General features: G+C 34.9%; 1 protein-coding gene across 2 annotated transcripts in view; it reads left to right on the top strand.

Moving 5' to 3' along the window:
- The window catches only part of LOC107573029 (zinc finger protein 609-like), a 99,969-nt gene that overhangs the window by 2,741 nt on the left and 85,547 nt on the right, over nucleotides 1-11,681 (top strand). The window contains exon 1 of one of the 2 annotated variants that reach the window (XM_016259466.1): nucleotides 4,108-4,494. The exons of the other annotated variant lie outside the window; for it this stretch is intronic. The gene's annotated coding sequence lies outside the window, so the exon portion shown is untranslated. Of the gene's footprint in view, nucleotides 1-4,107; nucleotides 4,495-11,681 lie in introns of those variants that run through there. 2 annotated transcript variants of the gene reach the window in all.

Genomic DNA, 11,681 nt, shown 5'->3' with positions numbered 1-11,681 from the left:
TCTCGCACTCACTCACTCACTCTCGCACTCACTCACTCACTCTCGCACTCACTCTCACACACTCACACACACTCTCTCACACTCACTCTCTCTCTCTCACACACTCACTCACTCTCTCACACTCACACACACACTCTCTCACACACTCACACACACTCTCTCACTCTCACGCACTCACACACTCACTCTCACACACACTCACACACTCTCACACACACTCACACTCTCTCACACACACACACACACACACACTCTCACACTCTCACACACACTCGCACACTCACACACTCATAAATCAAAATACCATGGTGATACCATAACTGTACAATAGTACAACCGGCACCACCTTGGTATACTCATTAGTGGCTGATTTGGGCTTTATTGGCTGAAATCTAGAGCAGGTGGTTGATGTGTTTAATGCGATTCAATGGTAGCAAATGAAAAGTATCCACAATTTGCTCAATTCACTAAAATGTTTTATAACACTGGCAAAGCTGTCAAAGCGTTTTGGGTTTTGACATTAGGTGGAACTGCTGTTTATCATGCACGCGTACCCATTATTTACTCACCTTCGTATTGTTGCAAACCCCTATGACTTCCATTGAAGACAAAAAGGTGAATATTTGGCTTTTAGCCTCTAAAATGACAAAATGCGGCATAACAATAGTCTATACGACTCCATGATTGCTTTTTATGAAAAACGGACCCAAATTTGTCGTGTGACTTTGTAAGACTTGAAATGTAGTGCACATTGTATAACATTACATTCATGCATTTTGCAGATGCTTTTATCTAAAGCAGCCAACGTTGCATTCAAGGTCTGCGTTTGATCAGTTCATGCATTCTCTGAGAATTAAACCCATGATTTTGGTGTTGCTGGCGCTGTGCTTTATTATTGCACAAGTCATATGGACAACAGCTTTTAATACTTTTAAGGCGTTGTTGTGTCATTTTGAAGCGCAAAATCTCCTGTCCCTGTAGAGCGCAGCAGTGCCGCCCACTTTTTCAGCGGCCTTGGTTCTGGAAGTATTTTTCGCATAGGGATTTTTAAAAAGTCTGCGTTAAAGAGTTATAATCTACAAACCAAATCGGACAAAAAGAGACAGGTACAAGACTGAGGGAAAGGACTACAATCCTTAGAAGCAATTATATAATTGAATTAAAAACGATGGAGAAATTAAAGATTTTGATTATGTATATAGCCAATATATTTTATGTTTGTTGCAAAATATGCATATATTTGGTCAGTTGCAGTGCTTCATGTGAGTTGCCGGTTGTTTCGTGTGATTTTTCTCATCTCATCGAGAATCACTTTCATTGCAGATTTTGCTGTTAAACATGATTATTTTATAAAAAATTAAATATTGCTGGTTGATGGCTTTAACAGTAGCTTATACCATTGATTAACAACCTTGTAGCTCACAGTAGGTCTGTCTTTAATGGTTTATAAGTTACCGTTAAAATCGATTCCACCTTTAGAGAAAATGAATGGTATTTTTACTTCCAGAAGCCAACTGTTGGACTCAATTAAAAAAAAAAGTACGTTATTCAAAATTTCTCAGAAAAGTCATGTTTTTTTTTTATTTAGTAATGGCAGAATTGTCTTGGTTGTGTAAATAGAGAACAAATGAACGAGGGTCATTTATCAGGAAAAAACAGCAGCTTAATTAGTTTTTTGGTGTGTTTGTCATCCTGCCGCAGTAATTATTGTGTCCTGTTTAGTTTGCTGAAGGGCAAAATCATCCCTCGAGTGTCTTTCCTCATTCCTGCCTTCAAACCGCACAAGTGCTCTCAAAACCTTCACGGGAAAAAACCGTCCTCTTCCTTAACGTGAGACATGTGCTCCGTTAATGATCAGAGATTCAGCCACGCATGCACGAAAGCCATGAAAATGTACACTTTGCATTAATAATTTAAGGTCTGCCAGCGCTCTTGGCGTCGATGGAGTGGTCCGAGGTGCTTTTCCGCAGGCTCAAAGACTTCGAGTCATTACGACTAATGTAACATCATCAAGTTCAGTTCACGCAAATGACTGTCTCTTGACATTTGGCAGCATCTGTTTCCATTAAATCCAAAACAACAGTTTCTGCCAAAATATCACACTGCACTGCCAAAGACGTTCTCATGTTCTGCCGGGGCTCCAACACTGTAAATATTCTTAATGGATAGTTGCAGTCCTAGATGCTGATTGGTCGATACAGCGTTCAAAAAGTTGATCGTCTAGCAGAATGGTGCCACTTTACAACTCCTTAAATATATTTTATCCTTTCAATGCATGTGCAATAAATGCGATAATCTATATTTTTGATATTCTTGGTGGAATTGTTTCTTGTTAGTTCAGTGTGGTAGCTTACAATGCAAACCAGAAGTGCTAATGTTTGAGCGAGTGGATGCGTTGTGCTTGCTTATTGCTGTCGAAAACCACTTACAGTTCTAGAACTGAGAATTCAGTTCCATAAATGAGGGTTTGGAAAGTACCTGACTTTTTGGCACGTTTTTAGGGGGTTTATGGTTTTCGTTATGAATTGTGCATACGCGCTGATCATTGTGGTGGCACTCTGATTTATGCTGTGTGCGTTAGAGAGTCATTGCTCAGGTTGTTTTCATCTGAGTTCCCCATTTCAGTGAGCGAAACTCTCGTCTGGAGGTTATGTTATAGAGTTTCCCTGGTTTGCTTCTGGCTTTGTTCCGATAAGTGCTGAAAAGCACCTGAAGTCTTAGCTTTATAACCTGCCTTTATTCAAGATTTACACTGGATTTTTATTTTGTCCTGGACGCCGCCTTCTGTTGCGTTAATGTGAATCGTTTATGATCTTCATTGAGTCACTAGGCTCTTTCATTTAACCTTTTTGAGATTACCGACATTGGGAAAATGGTTTATTATGATGATTATTATTATTATTATTATTATTATAAATAAATTTAATTAGTTATTGAACAGTGGAGTCTTTTATTGTATTGCACTTGGTTCCATTTTATTACAGCAGTACATCTCTGAAGCTCGATTTTTTTATTGATTTGGGGCTGCGGCTTCAATATAGCAACCGTTCTTTACGACTTAAACCTCGATGAATGAAGAGGCTTCAACTGGGCTCTAAATGTTCAGCTACAGGCCTGTTTGATCAGACAGCATCATAATAATTCCTCAAAAATGAGTAAAAACAGTGAAATGCAAACTCGGAATATGATGCAAACCTGCAATATTTAAATGTTAAACAACACCGATATCCTTTATTGCATTTAATCCCATTTTATTAACCAATATCTTTGCTGCTGACCTTCAGTGATCCAATTCAGTCATACTAATAAGCAAAAATGACATTAGATAACCATAACATTTGTGTTTCAATTTTTAATGGCTGAAGAGTGTTGAACTTTCTTCTTTTTTTAATTAATTTTTTTTAATATTAAAAACAAACAAGGGAATATGATGCAAACCTGCAATATTTAAATGTTAAACAACACCGATATCCTTTATTGCATTTAATCCCATTTTATTAACCAATATCTTTGCTGCTGACCTTCAGTGATCCAATTCAGTCATACTAATAAGCAAAAATGACATTAGATAACCATAACATTTGTGTTTCAATTTTTAATGGCTGAAGAGTGTTGAACTTTCTTCTTTTTTTAATTAAATTTTTTTAAATATTAAAAACAAACAAGCAAGCCCTGCCCAGATGAGAAAAAGTAATGCAAAAGTAATGTAACGCATTATCTTCCATAAAAAGTAACTCAATTAGTAACTTTTTTAGGGAGTAACGCAATATTGTAATGCATTACTTTTAAAAGTAACTTTGCCCTACACTTGCGATGACTATTCTTAAAATTTGACTTGTGGCTTGTAATGTTGAAAATCTTAATTAATGTAGATTTACATGTATTCATTTATACGTTTAGTGCTTTAATGCCAATGTGGAGCACTACAGCAAAAACAATTCAGATAGTAGAATACCAATACATCAGCCAGACCAATTAATGAGACGATTCTGCCATTTTATTACAGTATGTCTATGTGTGACAGTTTTAACCCAATTTTTTTTATAGATTTTGGGGTAAAACCTGGTTGACTGTGCTGTGGTTGGATGGGTAACCTGCATTCAGTGCGGTTTGATTCATGTTCAGGATCCAGCAGAAGCCTTTTTGGCATCCGGTGCCATTGCGGTCGGAGTTGTCCTGATCCACAACAAAGCCTCCTGGAGATAAATGGCTTGCTGGGGATTTGTGTTCCTGCAGCGAGTGCTGTGAGGTGAGCTCAGGATAACGTCTACTAAGTCACTTTCTCTCGCTCTGACATTTTGTTATTGTGCTGCCATTTGGCCGGAGCCCAAGTGGATTCTAGCGCAGTGAAAGACGAATGTTTTGCTCATCGGAACCGGAGTGGAGCGTGTTGAATGACAGGGGTGCGGTACGAGTCCTTATATGCACTCCAGAGCGGGACGTCATTCAGGATCTTACACCCCTCATAAAGCTTTGTAACCGTCTTGAGTCACAGTGAGTTACGGCCCCATCTTCAACTCGCTGTTGGGGGCCGTTTTTTTTGTGCTGCTGTTTTGTTTTCATTTTCATTTCTATAGTGAATGAGGGGGATTTTAACTCGATTCAACCTACAGTCTGTTTTTGGTCAATCTGGTGTCATATTGGATTCATAGCAGATTGACTTTTACTTGAATATTACATTATAATCAATGGAAGTTGCATGGAGTTTTGTATTTTTAGCTACAGTTGTGAGTTTTCTTGGTCTGCTTCCATTTTGTTGGTACTCCTAAAAGTTTTTAAATTAGCTTTCTTCTGTTTCTCGGTCTTGTAAAGCTTGTCAAAGGCTTCTGTCTGAGATTAATGTTGAAGCTTCAATGCATCTTTTATTCCTGCTAAACCTTCGTAAATGAAGAGGCTTCAAAGTTATAGATATAGAAATGTCCAGTTATAGATATGTTCGAACAGACAGCATTGTGTGTTGCTCATCTTGCGTAGTTTCTTCAACTACTTAGGTTTTGTTGTTGTATTTTAATCATGCATGTCAATTATGTAAATTCTTAAAATTCTAATTATAGCTTGTAATGAGGCAAAAAATCTCCCAAATTTGAATTTATATTTATTTATAAGCTTTGAGATTATCGCCATCTGAAAAATTGTTTATTGCAATTACTGTTATAATCAAGTAAATGTAATTTAGATGTTGAACATTGGCGTATTTTATTGTATTGCTCTTGGTTCCATTTTATTTAAAGCTGCAGTCCGTACGTTTTGCCCCTTTGTCGCCATCTCTGTTTGAAAACCTGGAATTGCAGTTGTGTGTGGAATTATCTTCATTATGTGGGTTGTGCGGCGGCTCGGCTCCAGCGCGGATGAATCTAATGTTCTGAAGCCTGGCCGTTTTTTTTGTGCTGCTGTTTTGTTTTCATTTTCATTTCTATAGTGAATGAGGGGGATTTTAACTCGATTCAACCTACAGTCTGTTTTTGGTCAATCTGGTGTCATATTGGATTCATAGCAGATTGACTTTTACTTGAATATTACATTATAATCAATGGAAGTTGCATGGAGTTTTGTATTTTTAGCTACAGTTGTGAGTTTTCTTGGTCTGCTTCCATTTTGTTGGTACTCCTAAAAGTTTTTAAATTAGCTTTCTTCTGTTTCTCGGTCTTGTAAAGCTTGTCAAAGGCTTCTGTCTGAGATTAATGTTGAAGCTTCAATGCATCTTTTATTCCTGCTAAACCTTCGTAAATGAAGAGGCTTCAAAGTTATAGATATAGAAATGTCCAGTTATAGATATGTTCGAACAGACAGCATTGTGTGTTGCTCATCTTGCGTAGTTTCTTCAACTACTTAGGTTTTGTTGTTGTATTTTAATCATGCATGTCAATTATGTAAATTCTTAAAATTCTAATTATAGCTTGTAATGAGGCAAAAAATCTCCCAAATTTGAATTTATATTTATTTATAAGCTTTGAGATTATCGCCATCTGAAAAATTGTTTATTGCAATTACTGTTATAATCAAGTAAATGTAATTTAGATGTTGAACATTGGCGTATTTTATTGTATTGCTCTTGGTTACATTTTATTTAAAGCTGCAGTCCGTACGTTTTGCCCCTTTGTCGCCATCTCTGTTTGAAAACCTGGAATTGCAGTTGTGTGTGGAATTATCTTCATTATGTGGGTTGTGCGGCGGCTCGGCTCCAGCGCGGATGAATCTAATGTTCTGAAGCCTATGTGTGGCAGTCAGTCACCGCACCGGTGGATATTTACTGTCCTTCGCAATCACAGATTCTAGCCTACGTCTTGAAATATATGACCCAAATAAGAATTTTCACTGTATATTGCCATCTGAACAAGTAAGTAACAAGTCTGCCACGTTTGTTCTGACCAACTGAGGAAACAAGTATTACCATAAATCTCGCTACCAATGGTGATTACAGAATTTTCACTGTATATTGCCATCTGAACAAGTAAGTAACAAGTCTGCCACGTTTGTTCTGACCAACTGAGGAAACAAGCATTACCATAAATCTCGCTACCACTGGTGATTAAATCTAAAGATCGGTTTGCTCGTATCACATCAAACCGTTCAAATTATTATTATTGTTATACTTTATTCTCAAATGATTAGTTAACAACATCAGCATTGCGTGACTATGAGTAGTGTGTATAAGCGAGTAGATTTCAATTTCTGCACACTCTAATCTAATTGTCATACTCTTCGAATTTCATATTAAGAAATTCTTTTAACCCAAAATGTTTACAGACGTGACGTAATGACGCAGTGCCATGCTCGAATTTCCCGCGAAAACCTACCCATGCCACTCAAACTAGAAAACATTATTATAAGCTAACCGTTGTGAATCGGGCTAAAGTAAGGCGATAGTTTCGAACACTGGCTGGTTATGTACTTGCTCAAATAATGATTTCGGATTATTTTTAACCAAAAAAAGTTACGGACTGCAGCTTTAAGTGATATGTCTCTCAAGCCCAATTTTTTATTGATTTTGGGGTTTAACGTATCAATTGATCTTTACGACACTTGAGTTCTTGATAAACCTCCATAAATGAAGAGGCTTCAAATGGACTCTGAATGTTCAGCTATAAATATATTTGACCAGTAGCATTATGTAATGTTTAACTTAGAGTTTTTTCAGCTACTAATACATGTCAACAGCTATTCTTAAAATTAAACTTACATCTTGTACAGTTGCAAATCTCAGTTGATCATTTATTGCATTTATGCCAATGATGAGCGCTATAATGAAAACAATTCAGATAGTAGTTTACCAGGATCAGCTCGCGGTGATTTCAGCGTCTGCCGTCTCAATATATGAGTACATGAACATAAACAATCTCTAGAACTGCTCAGAGTCACTTCATGAGCATTTGAGAGAAACTATCGTCATATCATATGCACACAGAAATGTAAAGGTATTCACGGCAACCCGTCAAAATAAAAGTTCGGTTTAACTTGAAGACATTATTGCGCCTGAAATATATTACTGTTGTTCAGTAGAATGTATACTACTACTACTACTACTACTTTCTTTTTTAAGGAATAATTACACATGATTTCTTTCATGTTTTAATGTTAATAGTAAATCTCCTTTGTTTGCCAAAAAATAACGTTTTTAATTTTTATTTGGTTAAAAAAATGAATTAAATTAATGTTTTATGCCTTCGTTTGATAACCAGAAAATTTTTTATACGAATCACAGAATTTCTGAGGGGGAAAAAAAACAGTATTTCGTAGGCTATATTGTAAAAATAAATTTTATTAAATTAAGCATTCAAATAATTAGACATGCATAAACAGAATTTGGTAACAATAACACAGAAGTTGAGAAAAAATGAAACATTTCATAGGGCCCTAAACATGTAATTTTTATTAAACTTTAATAAATCGATGTTAAATTGTATAAGTTTCATGATTTTAATTAAGTAGACATTAGACACATTTTTGATTTGTCCAGAAAAATTAAAACAGAAAAAAATAATGGAATCCAGAAAAATTTAAATACAAAAGGGCCCTGTACAAAGCAACTTAAAACTGCACATTTTCAGGTTTCAAATAATTTTTAGTAAATACTGTGTAAAGTCAGTGTTTGCTTCAGCAATTTATTATGAATTTGACATTTAAATCTGCCATAGTCCGCCGTTATCTCTAGATATCAGCGTTGGCCAAAGCTAGTTTTATTCTCATTTGGCTCTTGACGAGTGTTTAATTTGTACGCTGAGATGTTTCGTCTTCAAGCAGAGCTTCTTGTCGTTCGCAGATGGTGCTAATTTGTGTTTTCATTGTACCTCCGTCAGTTGCAGATATTGTGTTGCAGGCAGATGTGCCGAGATGTTGTTCTGTTAATGTGCTACAATCAGGGCGTGAATGTGTGAGATCTGAGACGCGCAAGCATCAGCAGCGGCGGCTTCATCTTTATTCAATTACTCCGTTATTTCTGCACGGGCTGCGCAGTTGTTTTCTTTCTCCAAGCAACTGGAGTCTGACTCGATGGTGTTAATCTTTATTGATAATGTATTAGCAGGTGAAATGTGTTTGTGGCGCTGAAGGCTGGTAGAGCAGCATTGTGAAATGAGCACCTGCTGAGTGCAGGGATGTTTATCTGGTGTTTGTCAGAGGTCTCCAGCGCTGTGACAGATGACTGCGTCTGCATTCATGAGATGTCAAAACATGTCAGGTGCTGCGATTTTCTGCTGCCTTTTCATCCTCGTTCAGACCTCTGCGCTGTTTGTTTGAAGAAATCTGAAAGATAGATTAGCGGTGAACGACTGAGAAAAACGTCTCTAAGAATAATGAAAGGAAACCATTATGGGATTTGTTAAAAGAGAGATTATGATAATTCATCTTAATATAAATATTTTGGATATTTTTAAAGATATAAATCTTTTTTACCACAGTTAAGTGAAATCATTTAAAATCATTCTACTACTTCAGTGTGATTGAATGTTCATTTTTAAAATGTATTAAAATATTCTTATTTTTAATATAATTTTTAAAAATAATGTTTCAGTTTTTTCCTATTTTTTATTGATGTTTTCAATCTTTCGAAATGTTTTAATTGCTACTTAAATAAATTGAAAACGTATTGGATAAAATATTTATCTTGTCATTTTTAAAGATATAAATCTTTTTTTAAACCGCGATTAAGTGAATTGATTGAAAAATAATGTCACTACTTTGATTTGAATGAATGTTTTGTCATATCAGACGACTAATATTAAAAAAGGCAATTTATTACAAATATTTCAGCTGTTTCAGATTTTTTTTTATTGAAATGTTTTAATAAAACTTTTAAGTTGCTAATTATTTCATTAATTGGTTGCTTATTGTAAAGCCTCTTTATCTAAAGAAATGTATTAAAAGTATTTCAGCTTTTACTAATTTCCTGCCATTTTTAAAAAATGGAAATATTTCAATAAAACATTGCTAATTAATTAATTGCTAATCTTTTGTAAAGCCTCTTTCACAAAAATAGTTGCTTAATGGCTTCATTATTTTGCAGAGGAGACATTCTCATGTTTTCATCTTCATATATTAGATAAAATATTAAACTTGTCATTTTTAAAAAATAATTTCATTGCTATGGGATAAATGAATGTTAATTTTTGTCACGTCAAAAATCGAAACTGGAAATATTTGCAATATATATATTTTTTAAATTAATTTAACTGTTTCAATCAAACATGTTTTAATCGCAAATTAATGAATTGCTAATCTTTTGTAAATTCTCTTTAACTTACGGCATTCGGCATCATCTTCCACAAAATAACATTAGGCTGTTTTGCATGAAAAACTTCTCATGTTTTCATCTTAATATATTAGATAAAATGTTAAACATCATTTTTAAACAGAGGAGCTTTTTTTACAAAATCTGATAACGCGAAAGACTCTTCAGAGATATGAAGGATGCAATACTACTCTTTAGGTCCTCAAGATTAGGCCTTGTCTGGATCTTATCGGCACAAGATCAGGACCTTAAAGAAGCACATGCTCAACTCAACAGGTGCGCAAGACGAGTTTGCACATCAAGCGCATGTTTACATAGAAAAGCTATTGAAAAGCAGCGCAGTGGAATACAAAAACCTGCAAAGAACTATTACATGTCTGATATTTCATGTTTGCATGATGGTGACCGGCTGAAACTTTCTGCTGTTACTTTCATCTACTGTTAATAATAGCCTACTACTGATGTTATACTACATATTTAGCTTTTTTCTGAACATATTGGAAGTTTAAGTCAGGATTGTATAATATTTGCCTTCGTATTTCATGCATCTTTTCTGCAAAGATGTTTAACAAGTCTGTTAAAAGAATAATGAATAATGCAAAAAAAATACATAATGCAAAGTTTGTTTTATGTTTACACTACTTCATGTGGTGCAGAGTTTATTAGTCCCGCCCACTTGTTCAGTGGTGTTAGTTCTGGAAATATTTTCCCATTCATTTTCGCCATAGGGATTATAAAAAAAACTCTTCGTTAAAACATTATAAGTCAATGAGAATTACAACATTACGAACTTGGGCTTGAAGCAGAACATTTTTTGAAAATTGGACATAAAGACAAAGATACTTATCGGCTTTAATGAGGGAAAGAACTACAGTCCCATGAAGCACTGCGAATTACATAATTTATTAAAAACAACAGAGAAATATAAAACTGTTAATTTAAAGATGTGATCGAAGCAATATATTTAAGTTAATTGCAAAACGTGCATACAAATGTTTAAGTATTTTGAGAGTGACTCGATTACGTCTACGATGTTTACATAGAAAAGCTATTGAAAAGCAGCGCAGTGGAATACAAAAACCTGCAAAGAACTATTACATGTCTGATATTTCATGTTTGCATGATGGTGACCGGCTGAAACTTTCTGCTGTTACTTTCATCTACTGTTAATAATAGCCTACTACTGATGTTATACTACATATTTAGCTTTTTTCTGAACATATTGGAAGTTTAAGTCAGGATTGTATAATATTTGCCTTCGTATTTCATGCATCTTTTCTGCAAAGATGTTTAACAAGTCTGTTAAAAGAATAATGAATAATGCAAAAAAAATACATAATGCAAAGTTTGTTTTATGTTGACACTACTTCATGTGGTGCAGAGTTTATTAGTCCCGCCCACTTGTTCAGTGGTGTTAGTTCTGGAAATATTTTCCCATTCATTTTCGCCATAGGGATTATAAAAAAAACTCTTCGTTAAAACATAAGTCAATGAGAATTACAACATTACGAACTTGGGCTTGAAGCAGAACATTTTTTGAAAATTGGACATAAAGACAAAGATACTTATCGGCTTTAATGAGGGAAAGAACTACAGTCCCATGAAGCACTGCGAATTACATAATTTATTAAAAACAACAGAGAAATATAAAACTGTTAATTTAAAGATGTGATCGAAGCAATATATTTAAGTTAATTGCAAAACGTGCATACAAATGTTTAAGTATTTTGAGAGTGACTCGATTACGTCTACGATTTAAACAATAGGTCTACATAATATTCACATATGCAGTTCATAGGTGACACATTGTATTAGCCTACTATTTAAAGCTATAACATTGACCTATTTTATCTCACAATTCTGACTTTTTATCTCCTAGTTTGGACTTTATAACTCAATTTATCTCAACAATTGATAGTTTGTCAATTCTGAGTGAAAAAAGCCAGAAGTGTGG

Source organism: Sinocyclocheilus grahami, unplaced genomic scaffold (assembly GCF_001515645.1).
Source record: "Sinocyclocheilus grahami isolate Dianchi unplaced genomic scaffold, SAMN03320097.WGS_v1.1 scaffold1853.1, whole genome shotgun sequence".
Taxonomy (NCBI): Eukaryota; Metazoa; Chordata; class Actinopteri; order Cypriniformes; family Cyprinidae; genus Sinocyclocheilus; species Sinocyclocheilus grahami.
The sequence above is the reverse complement of the archived record's forward strand: the minus strand, read 5'-3'. Positions and strand labels throughout refer to the sequence as shown.